The following is a 12,621-nucleotide window of genomic DNA, read 5'->3' as shown; positions in this document are numbered from 1 at the left end:
TCCTGTGGTATGGAAAGTTCATTTTTTATCTTTTGACTACTCGCGAAGGGTATCCTACTGACACATTTAGCACTCAAGAGACTGATGGAGCCCAAGTCATTCCCAGAATCCCCAGTACTCTGCAAATCTCACACGACTTTAGCTGAGCTGCCTCATACTTCAGGCATAATGGGAAGGGGAAGAGTGGCCGCAGCAAGCCTCCACAGCCTTCTGCCTCTGTTGGGTGGACACTGAGAATGCTTCCCCACTTCTCTGGGGCAGATCCCAAGCAATGTCCCTGGTTCGAATACTCCTGTGCTTTTTTCTGACTCAGCAATTGAAGTGCAGAACTCAGAACCAGAAAATTCCTGTGTCCTTTTCTGTGACTTTGAGCCTCGATTAGGGAGGTCAAACTTCATTTTGGGCCACATCACTTTTTCCCTAGGATGCCCCCTCTAGTAGTGATTCATTCATTCAGTAAATATTTTTAAGAAAAATTTTTTTTAACGTTTATTTATTTTTGAGACAGAGAAAGAGCATGAACGGGGGAGGGGCAGAGAGAGGGAGACACAGAATCAGAAGCAGGCTCCAGGCTCTGAGCCATCAGCCCAGGGCCTGATGCGGGGCTCAAACTCACGGACCGCGAGATCGTGACCTGAGCTGAAGTCGGACGCCCAACCGACTGAGCCACCCAGGCGCCCCTTCATTCAGTAAATATTAAGTGCAGACTATAAGCCAGGTACCATGCGAGGCACTGGGGATAGAGCAGTGAACATGTCAGGCAATGTCCCTGTGTGCCTGTGGCACCTATGTTCCATGTGGACATAAGTTCCAGGTAAATATGTAAATAAACAAAGTAACTACAGATTGTGAGTAGGTTCCATGAAGGAAAGAAACAGTGATATGAGAGTAAATATGGAGTTGGCTGTGGATGGCTGGTCAAGAAAGGTTCTCAGAAGTGCCATTTAGGCTGGTGAAAGGGCCAGCTGTGGGAGGAGAAAAGAGAATTTCCCAGAAAATGGATCAATAGCTGCAAAATGTAGGAAAGATGTATATGTCCCTGCACAGAGAGACTGTCCACATGACTCTACTAATCAGGTGGAAGAGTGATGTGAAAGAGGTTGGAGAGGTCAGTGCCAACAAGACATACAACCAAGTAAAAATAGGTAAACAAACAACTTGAATAGACATTTCTCTAAAGAAGAGACACAGATGGCCAACATGCACATGAAAAGATGCTAAACATCACTAGTCAATAGGGAAATGGAAATCAGAACAACAATCAGATACACTTCATACGCATTAGGATGACTACTCTCAAACAGGATACTAGTGTTGGTGAGGAGGTGGGGAAATTGGAGCCCTTATGCACTGTTAGTAGGAATGTAACATGCTGCAGCCACTGTGCAAAACAGGTTTTCAAAACATGAAAAGCAATTACTCATGATCCAGTAATACCACTTCTGGCTATATACCCAAAAGAACTAAAAGCAGGGTCTTGAAGAGTTATCTATCTGTACACCCGTGTTCAGAGCAGCATTATTGATAACAGCCGAAAGGTGGAAGCAACCCAGGTGTCTATCAGCCACTGAATGGATAAACAAAATGTGGTATATACATACCATGGAATGTTATTCAGCCTCAAAAAGGAAGAAAATTCTGACACACGCTACAACGCGGATGAACTTTGAGGACATTCTGCTAAATGAAATAAGCCAGTCACAAAAAGACAAACACTGTATGATTCCACTTCTGAGAGGTTCCTAGAATAGTCACAGTCATAGAGACAGAAAGTAGAATGGTGGTTGCCAGGGGCTGGGGGGAAGGGAAGTGAAAGCTATTGTTTAATAGGCATAGAGTTTCAGTTTTACAAGATGGACGGAGTTCTGGAGACAGTGATGATGGTTGCACAATAATGGGAATATACTTGACACTATGGGAATATACACTTAAAAAGTATCAAGATGGTAAATTTTATGTGTATTTTACCACATGTGTGTGGGCATGTGTGCCCACACACACACACACAGAGGTTGGAGAGGTAGGCAGGAGAAGGGAGTTTGGATTTTATACAATTCCTCAGTACTGCCAACTGAGATCTGAAAGTTTGGAGCTCATAGGCTCGGCGGTCCTTGAAACCAAGTGCTTTCTTTTGCTAGAGGAAATAAACCCATGGATATAATATGCAGAAAAATATGGTTGATAATCTACATGGTAATATACCCCCTATTCATTATTCTCAGGCTGGCTCATAGCAGCAGCATCACAGAGAGGGCAAATAATCTTTATACTTTTTAAAGTTGAAATGAGCTAACTATAAGGAAGAAACAGCTGCCTTAAATTTGGAGAAATTGAGGGAAATATATAATGCAGGGTTTTGCAACATGTGTGTAGCCAAATGAGAGAAGGTCATGAAAGGAGCAGGGGCTCTGGTGAAAAGGGCATTCAGGAATGAGGGGAGTTCTGGCAGAACTGCACCCCAACAGGGCCTCCTGTAAGACTGCCCACCCTCCTGCTCCCAGCACCCAGCCAGCTAGCCTTGGCCTTCCTACCTGGCATTAGGACACCTGTCGAGCTGGGTGAGGTCATGAACCTATGCAGCTCCTCTCTCCTGGCTGCTGGGCGTCAGAAGCAGGGCGTCCTAGGGTAGAGAAGCTTCTCAGAGAAGGCTCTTCTGTTTGCTTCAGGCGGGGACAGAAGCCAGATCCCCAGGCTGGGCTCTTTGAAGGGGAAGAGATGTCTTCTGGACCACTAGGTGGCAGCAAAGTCCAGCAGGAACTGGAGCCAAGGAGGAGAGGAATAAACTTCAGTTTCCTTTGTTCCCTTGCGGGTGAAAATGGGCCAGGACTGTCCAAGTCCAGTGCACATTGTCTATTCAGTGGCAAAGGGAAGCTCCTGTGGCCATTTCTCTATGGTCCCCTTTGGTTCTTTCTCTTCTCCTTTCATAGCAGGATGGGGGTGGGGTGGAGTGGACCGCATTCCCAAGGGCTCTCCAGACCTTCAGAAGGTAAGGCCAGTATCGAGGCAGAACTGGCAGGTGTGAAGAATAGGCATGTCTTGTTTGCGGGATGGGGGGAGGGAGGGTGCAGGAAAGGGAGAGAGGGCAGCTCTGCCTCTCTTCCAACAAGGACATAGAAATCCCAGGCTTTCCCCCCTGACCTGCCCTTGTTGTAGGTAGCCTCTTAGGGCACAGAATTAAAGAAATCTGGCTCCAGCAATGTACGATTTCAGGAGGCCATAACACTTTCTCCTCCTACCTTCATTTGGAGAGAAGGGGCTAGACCCCAGGGGAAACAGAGGTTTAACACTGCTTTGTCCATCTAAAGTGAGAGGGAAGGAGCGGTTTAAGCCTCTGAAATGATAATCCAGAGAAACCCGAGTGCATCTGCCTGCGTGCCTGACCTCCACAGAGCCAAGGAGCACCTGGCGCCCAGCAGGCCCAGCTTGCTGGGCCGCCTTTGTGTTGGCAGGGCTCCTTGCCTTCCCGGAATGTGTTCCTTCTTGTTTGCCACTCAGTGCTTGGCCCAAAGCCAAACCTGGGCTGCTCAGAATACCATGCCCCACTCTCTTCTCTCATAGGATCTGAGACAAGGCTCTCTTCCATTTGGGGAAAGGCCAGGACCTCTCTGCAGCCTCATCCCACTGGTGCCGACTTCTCTAGGGATATCAGACCCCCCAGCTGCTAAGAGCAGAATCACTTAGGGAGGATACAGCTGGGACCCCAGCAAAGCAGAGTGTGGCATACTGATATCCTATCCTATTGGCAGCCTTCTAAATAGGGCCAGAGTGGGCAAAGTGTTACTCATAAGCTATTCATTAACTTGTTAAATGCAAAAGGTTGGCTTAGGCACCACTTTGAGAAAATGTGACACCCACTGCTCTTGGATTCACTCTAGCATGAAGGCGTGTTAATTGGTGTAGAATTTCTGATGCAAGTTTTTCTTTGCTGTTGGTTCCAAATACCAGGCTAGTCTGTATGCATGCTCTCTCTAGTACATAAATACTATTAAAAGATTTATTAAGCATGTTCTATGGGTTCCCGATTGTATGCTTCTATAGATGCTATAGTTTTCTGAGCAGGCACTTAACTGGGTGCAAGGCCCTGTACAAGGTACTTTTTATATTTATCTCATTTGACTCTTAATAACAAGAAACTCTCAATACAGCAATACAGTTTTCACACCTTAAACTGAGACGGAAAGACCAGAAATATAATATGGAACCCTTTAGGGAGGTTATTGAGGAAACAAGATAGAGGGAAGAGCCATATAACAGTGAGCCCACAATAAGTACTAAAGGTAGTGGTACAAAAGGAGACCAACTCATTGGCAGAGGGGTGTGCAGCATGTGTGGGCTTCAAAGAATGAGTAAGATTTGGATCAGAGGAGAGATGTGGGGAGGGTCCTCACAAGGTACATGTTTAGGGGGTAACATCGGTAAAAGCATGTGTGTGGAAGATGGTGCAGAAGGAAGCTTGGGAAAAGCTGAGTTCCTGTTGGGGAATGAGTATATAAGTGGGCAAAATCCCTCAGGATTTAAATGCCAGGATGAAAAGGAAAGACTTGGTCTTTCAGGCAATGGGGAGCTACTGGATCTTAGGAGTGAAGGATACATTTGGTGGTTTAGGAATCCTGGTTTGGCAATGGAGTACAAAGCAGACAAAAAGTATAGCAGAATAGTCTAGATCATGGTTTCCCAACCTCAGTACTACTGATATTTTGGGCTGCATAGTTCTTTGTTACAGGGGTTATACTGTGCATTCTGATTGTCTACATGGCAGGAGATTAGGGTTTGGGCCTCAGAATATTGGCAGATAGTTTTATAACCAACTGCGTCAACCTATTGACTTTTAGAATAGCTGACAAAAATAAAAATGGTTTCTTTGCCACAGGAAATTCATCATCAATGCTTGCCAAAGAACTTAATGGCCTAGAGAAAAGAGGTCTCAGAAGTAGATCATTCTGCATATTAGAAATCTCTAGAGGACACTCCCAAGCTACAGATAATGTGTTCTACACTCATTAGTGAGAAAGTGGCTGATGTCAGGATTTTTCTCCCTACCCCCCACCTCCAAGTCACGTATTGCTCAACGGCCACTTTGAGTAAGGAATGCCCAATCTGCTGCAGACAGAGAAGCTACTGATCTGTAATTCTGCTAGGTTTGCATTCACCTTTCCAAAGTTTTGTTTTTGGCAATTGATAAAGTAGATGAATGCAGCTGAGCCTGCCAATGAAGAGCTATGATTTACCAAGATATATCTTTGTCTAAAGGAGAATCAGTGAAGTACAGCTCACTGGTTGGCTGCTTATTTTTGTAAATAGTTTTATTGGAACACAGTCATGCCCATTTATTTATACACAGTCTCTGGCTACCCTGGAGCTCCAAAGGCAGAGGTTGAGTAGTTACCACAGAGACCATATGACCTATAAGCCTATAATATTTAGTAATATTTAAGAAAAAGTTTGCTGATCCCTGGTCTAAAAGAAAATGCCTATGTTGTACAAAATTGTGGACTTTGATTCTCATTCTGTTGCTGGGGATGACAGATTTCCATTTTTTTTATTCCAATAATTATCATTAAATGAGTTAGGCATTGAGTGACTTAGGCACAATGCTAAGTGCTTGGGGTATATTAGTGAACAAGTTTCATAAAGATCTTTACCTTCATTGAGCTTATATATTATAGTGGTGAGTGAGGGAGATAAGACAATAACAATAAATTACATAGTATGCAAGAAGGTGATTAAGTGCTAAGGGAAAAAGAAAAAGTGTAAGGCAAGAAAACTGGGATTGGAAATACTGATGAGATATTGCAATTAAAAGAGGATGATGGTTATGCACTGTTGGTGGGAATGCAGACTGGTACAACCACTGTGGAAAACAGTATGGGGTTTCCTCAAAAAACAAAAAATAAAATTACCATATGATCCAGTAATTCCACTATGGGGTATTCACCCAAAGAATATGAAAACACTAATTCATAAAGATATATGCATCCCTATGTTTATAGAAGCATTATTTACAATAGTCAAAATGTGGAAGCAGCCCAAGTGTCCAATGATAGATGAATGGATAAAGAAGAAATGGTGTGTGTGTGTGTGTGTGTGTGTGTGTGTGTGTGCATGCGTGTGTGTGTGTAACAGAATATTAGCCATAAAAAAGAATGAAATCTTACCATTTGCAACAACGTGGATGAATCTGGAGGGAATAGTGCTAAGTGAAATAAGTCAGAGAAAGACAAATACCAAATGATTTCACTCATCTGTGGAATTTAAGAAGTAAACGAACAAAGAAAAATAGAGACAAAGCAAAAAACAGACTCTTAATAATGGAGAATAAACTGGTGGTTACCAAAGGGAAGGTGGGTATGGGTTAAATAGAGTTAGAGGATTAAGAGCATACTTACCATACTTACCACGATGAACACGGAGTAATGTATAGACTTGTTGAATCACTATATTGTACACATGAAACAAATATAAGTGTATGTTAACTATACTGGAATTAAAATTTCAAAAAAGAGGATGATGGTTGGGGAAGGTCTGATGTTTAAGCAAAGATGTAAAAGAAGTGAGAGAATATGCTTTGTGGGACATTCCAGGCAGAGTCAATAGCCAATGAAAAAGTTCTCAGGTGCCTGACTTTGTTCAGTAACAGCAAGGATGCAGGTGTAGCTGAAGAGAGACAACAAGAGGACAGGACTAGGAAGTGAGGTCAAAGAGGTAACGGTGGGGCAGTGCAGGGTGGCGGGGGACAGGGAGATCACAGAAGACTGCTGTAAGAACTTTGGCTTTTACTGTGAATGAAATGGGAAGTAGAGGAGTGAATAACAAGTTTTTACTATACAGGTTTTAAAAGGATCACCCTTAGCTGCTAGCAGGGTAAAGGTGGAAGCAGGGAGGTCTGTTAGAGACTATTATGGCAATCCAGGTGAGAGATGATGGTGGCTCTGATGAGAGTGGTAGAAAAACAGGTGGTAGAAATGGGCAGATTCTGGATATATCCTGAGGGCAAAAACAGACTTCCCTGTTATACTGGAGATGGAATATAACAGAAAAAGAGTTATAAAGGATGACTCTGTGTTTTAGCTTGAAAGGACGGATGGAGTTGCCATCCACTGAGATGGAGAAAGCTATGAGTGTTGCAGTTTGAGGAAAGAAGGAATATCAGAAATGTAATACTGGGTGTGCTGAGTTTGAGATGAGCTTTGGATATCCATGTGGGGAATGTCAAGTGGGATATATGGGTTTGGAGCTCTGGAGAGAGGTCTGGGAGATATAAATTTGGGAACTGTTGACAAAGGGATGATATCTAGAAGCATGGAACCGGGTGAAATATCACCAGGGACTGAGTATCTGTGCACAGAGGAGAGGACAGAGGACCGCGCCCTATAGCACATCATTGTAAGAGATAAGGAAGCTAATGACCACATATCAAGGAGGTGGCTGATAAATGCTAATAAATCATTTTTCTTTTACTGTGGCTCAACAAAAGTACTTTTTCCCTTGAATGTGGCCCAAAAGTTTACGATCTGGAAACTCCAAATGATTCAATGTTTAAAGGTCATTCTTTCAATACAAAAATGGCCCCTGTCTCATATCCGACCACTTTGGGAAGTCTTGAGACTTCAGTTTCTCCGAGTTGATTCTCTATCTCCTGGGTCAGACTGTGATGCAGTCTTCTTGTCTCCTGTTCCTTTGGCTATTGCCCTCTTGCCCGTAATGTGCCAGTCGTCTCCCTTCATTCCTCCAAATGGCCCACCACCAAGATGGTTGGGTGTATCCAAATTGCACACAAGTTTTAGAGTTAATGGAAGGCTACAGCACAGAGCAGAAAACAACTCCAAATTCAATGCACACATAGAAATGGAAAGCTCATAGAAATGGAAATCCATTCTCCACTATTTTGGAAACTTCTCACTGGCCATCTCCAATAGGCCCCTGCCTCCTGCTATGTTTCTGGCAAACATCCCATCTCAGTTCTTTTCATCAACCCCCCCTCCGCTTCTTTCTTACCAAGGCCTCATTCTCTTTTTCTAGGGCATCCAATGAAAATTCAAATTTCTTTCATTTTATTATTTGGAGTAACTGATCTTTCTTTGTGTCCCCCTGGCCCACTCAAGCTAACCCCAGGGAGTTGACTTTTCTCAACCCCAAAAGGTCCATCTAGATATTTAGCTCAGCAAACAACAAGCTCTCTAGCAATACATTATGCCATACTCCTGAAATCAGAAAAGTTATTCCTTTTGATAAAATAAAACAGAAAAAAAAAACCCACTATCACTAACAAGCATTATGGTGGTTAAGAGTTCAGGTTCTGGAATCAGTACATCTACATTTAAACCTCATCAATTTACTTAACTTGGGCAGTGCTAAGCCTTAGTTTTCTCTTTTCTAAAAGGGAGATGGTAATGGTATCTACATTACAGGTTTATGTGATTATTGAATGGGAAAATTCATGCCAAATCCTTAGAAATCCCCAGTGTACAGAAAGAGCTCAATAAAAGTTATTATCTTTTAAACTTCAAGAAATAAATTTAAACAAAGATAAAACTCAATGTTGGAAGGGCTACATGGGATTAGTTTTTATGTTATATATTTTTAATGGTACTAAACATTGATTCTTATGAGAATTCTCTGGCTATCTATATGAAGGGATAAAAATTGCTCATATGCTTTGCTGGTCCAATTCCACTTTAGCATTCCTTAAGGAGATAATCTGAAGTGAAAAAGTTACTTATGAAGAGTTTGTAGCACTACTATTCATAACAATATCAGAACTAACCAAAAAGCCTAGCAGTGGAGAAAGGGCTAAGAAAATCATGACCTATTAACTTGATGTAATCCCAAGTTACCTTTAAACATAACAAGTTGACAATGATTTAGGGTGGACATTTGTAAAAAAGCAGAATTAAAAGTGCTGACGCATGACGTGTCTGGCTGGCTCAGCTGGTACAACATGCAACTCTTCTTTAGGGGTTGTGAGTTCAAGCCCAACGTTGGATGTAGAGCTTACTTAAAAAAAAAAAAAAAAAAAAAAAAAAAAAGGAAAAAGTGCTTATGCAGGGATTACAACTATGTAAAATGTGAAAACTTCAAATCAGCAGAGAAATTGAAGAGATGTGCATATTAGAGTTACATGTTTAGTGAGTTTCTCTTATTTTCTGTCAGGTTGCTTAAGTTCATCAACCTCCCTAACCCCACAGTAGTTTGTTCTTATACAAGCATGAGATATTATGCTGATAGCATGGTATTTTGATTCCGGCTGCAATGCCATGGAAGAATGATGGGCTGTTTCTGATAAATTGCTTCTATATTTGCATCCTTTCATTCTACAAATAACACCCAGTGTCTATGTGCCAGGCACTATATTAAGCAGCAGGGATTCAATGATGAAAAAATCAGATATGGTCCCTAGCCTCTAGGGCATCAACAGTTTAGTGCGAAGAGAGATATAACACCAAAAATTATATGTGATTTGGGCACATCGAAAGCAAATTAGTCTGGTGCATCAGGGAAGATTTCCCTGAGGAAGAGATTACATGGGAATTTCCCTGAGGAAGAACATGGGGGAGTTAAAGGGGGAGAGAACAGCAGGTAGGAAGGCTTTAAGGGGAGAAAAGAATGGGTTGTGTTGGAGGAACTATAAGAAGGTCTGCAGAGTTGGAGTACAGTCAAGTAGGGCAAGGGTGGTCTAGCTCATAAAGAGCAAGAAAAGCAGGAAGGGGCCAGATTATGCTGAGCTTTAATATATGGGCAGAATATAAAATGGACTGAGGGATGGAAAGTATGCATGAATACTGGAGACTACCCTAGAAGCCATTGTGGCAGTCCAGATGAAAGCTGGCGGTTGTTTGGACTAGAGTGGTGGCATTGGCAATAGAGAGAAATACACATATTTAAAAGATATTTAAGATATGGAATGAACATCACTTTGAGATTGATAGATGTGGAATCTGAGAGAGACACACACGTCAGGGATGACTCCTAGATTTCTGGCTAGAACTGGGTGAGTAGTGGTGTCATTTTCTGAGGTAGAGAATACTGATAAAGTAGGTTTGATGATGGGGGAAGATGAGTTGAGCTTTAGGATTGGCTGGGTTCAAGTTGCTTATGAAATATCCAAGGGAGATGTCCAGTAAAAGGATATACAGGTAGAATTTTGGAAGAGTTCAGGAAAGAAGTGTCCAACTCTATCATTAGCCTGGTGAATGGCTGGGAGAGCCTAAACCCTGAGAATCTCTAACAAGTTGAGAAGAAACTGGCAAATAAGAAAGAGTGGTCAGTGAAGTACTAGGAAAACTAGGTGTCACATCAATTAAGGAAGAGTGGTTTGAAAAGGAGGGTTTAATGTTGCTAGGAAGACTAGTCAAATAAGAACCATAAGTGATCTTATTGAGAAGTTTTTGTACAGTGGTGGGAGCAGAATCTAGATTAAAGTGGTTTGAGAAGTGGGAGGGAGGTGAGAAATTGTGACACTTTAGATTTGGCTGTTAAAGAGGAGGAAAGCAAAAGGTCAATATCTAGAGGGAGACATGAGGTTATGCTTTTATTTATTTTTAAAGATGGAGAGATTTAATACATCTATACATCCAGGTGCTATTGGAAAGGAGCCAGCAGAGAAGAGTGGAGATGATGACGATGGTGTGTGTGTGTGTGTACGTGTGTGTGTGTGTGTGCCGTTTGCACAAGGTCCTGTGTACAGGTTAAGGGATTAGCCTTTTCCTTATGAGAGTCACTGCAATAGGAGTGGAGAATGCTCAAAAGTGGTATAGATACAGGTAGGTTCATAGATTTGGAGTCAGGAACGTTGAAGGGGTACATGGTAGTTCCTGTTTTCTTTCTGAAGTTGCAGAGTGCAGGAGGTAAGGGCTTTGCAGGCTTGTGGAATGTAGACTGAGGTGGCAGCAGTGGAGAGCCAGAGTGTGAGCTGGCTGGGGAAGCACAGCCCAGTGCAGAAAACTTTGACCCAGCTTGTGTCATGGGGAGAGGGTTCCAAACAGGTTTCTTCGTTTGGGTATCCAGAAGGAAAAGAGGCACAAAGTAATCCTTCTCTCTTGTCTTTTAGCACAAACCACAGGATCTAATTATTTTCTTCTAGTTTCCTGATAACTCTTCCTACTGCTGACACTGAAGTTGGCTTCCATTTCCTTTGACACTCTGACATGTTAGCTTTTCCCTACATAAGAAAACTTCATTTACATGCATTTAGCACCAGATTTTTCCTTAGTGGAATTTCTTTTGTCTCATTTTCCCCACTTGCGTACAGAGTGCTCCATCTTTGCTTAGTTTTATTTGTTGGTTTTTTAAAAAAATTTTGTTTACATTTATTCATTTTTGAGAGACAGAGAACAAGCGGGGGAGAGGCAGAGAGAGAGGGAGACAGAATCAGAAGCAGGCTCCAGGCTCTGAGCTGTCAGCACAGAGCCCCACGCGGGGCTCAAACTCACAAACCACAAAATCATGACCTGAGCCAAAGTCGGACGCTTAACCGACTGAGCCACCCAGGCGCCCCTTTGCTCAGTTTTACTTGTATAAAATGAAATTCCTTTAAGCTCTTTTTTATGAGATACCCAAGGCTGCTGCTCTCTTTCTACTTCCCATCTTTCATATGCATGGAATGTGAAAGGAAGTACAATGTAGGGCTTCTTTTAAAATGCATTAGATCGGTAGATCAATGTCAGGAGCTGATCCAAACATGACCTAACATATAAAGCAAAGCCAGTTATATAGGTTCTGCTACCCAGCAGTTAATTGAGATGACAATTTCTCAATATTGCTGTCTGTAATATACCAGCTGAATTTATGAAATGTATAAAGTGAGAGATTACTTAAAATGTTCAAGTAAGGAGTTCTGGTCACTCTCAATCATGTGACTGAACTTCTCTGAGTTTGTTTCTTATCTATGACTAGAATAATGATACCTGGCAAAACATGACAATTAAGTGAGATTATATAATTATAATATCTAGTAACATAAAGTAACTTGTACATTATAAAGTGATAGGAAGATTAGTTGTTGCCATTTACAATCCTTGACTAAGTTTTTAACTATCAGGCCATTTTTTATACAGCTGTTTAGTTACAATATAACTAAGTTTTCAGGTGCACCTGGTTGGCTCATTTGGTGGGAGTGTGTGACTCTTTAATCTCAGGGTTGTGAGTTTGAGCCCCACATTGGGTGTAGAGATTACTTAAATAAAATCTTAAAAAAACAACTAATTTTTTAAACTTGTTGCTAGACTTAAAATGGAACTCGGTAGTGAGATAGATGGCAATAGGTTTATTTTAGTGTCTACTGTATGCTTTACCTATAATATTGAATCCTTATAGCACTTGCTTAAACACACTACTACTTTCATTTTGCAAATGAGGCTACTTAACCTTTTTTTTTTTTAAGTTTATTTATTTGTGAGAGAGAGTGAGAGAGAGAAAGAGTGCAAGTGGGGGAAAGGGGCAGAGGGAGAAAGAGAGTATCCCAAGCAGGTTCCACACTAAGGCTTGATTTCAAGAGTTGAAATCAAGAGTTGGCTGCTTACCAGACTGAGCCACCCAAGCACCCCAAGGCTACTCAATCTTAAACCTGCCTGAGGCTATACATTTATAACAGATGGGGCTTGAATTTGATTAAAACACTCATGT

The sequence above is a fragment of the Puma concolor genome, chromosome B3, assembly GCF_028749965.1.
Source record: "Puma concolor isolate L17-30 chromosome B3, mPumCon1.1.hap2, whole genome shotgun sequence".
In the NCBI taxonomy this organism is placed as follows: Eukaryota; Metazoa; Chordata; class Mammalia; order Carnivora; family Felidae; genus Puma; species Puma concolor.
Note: the sequence above shows the minus strand (reverse complement) of the source record.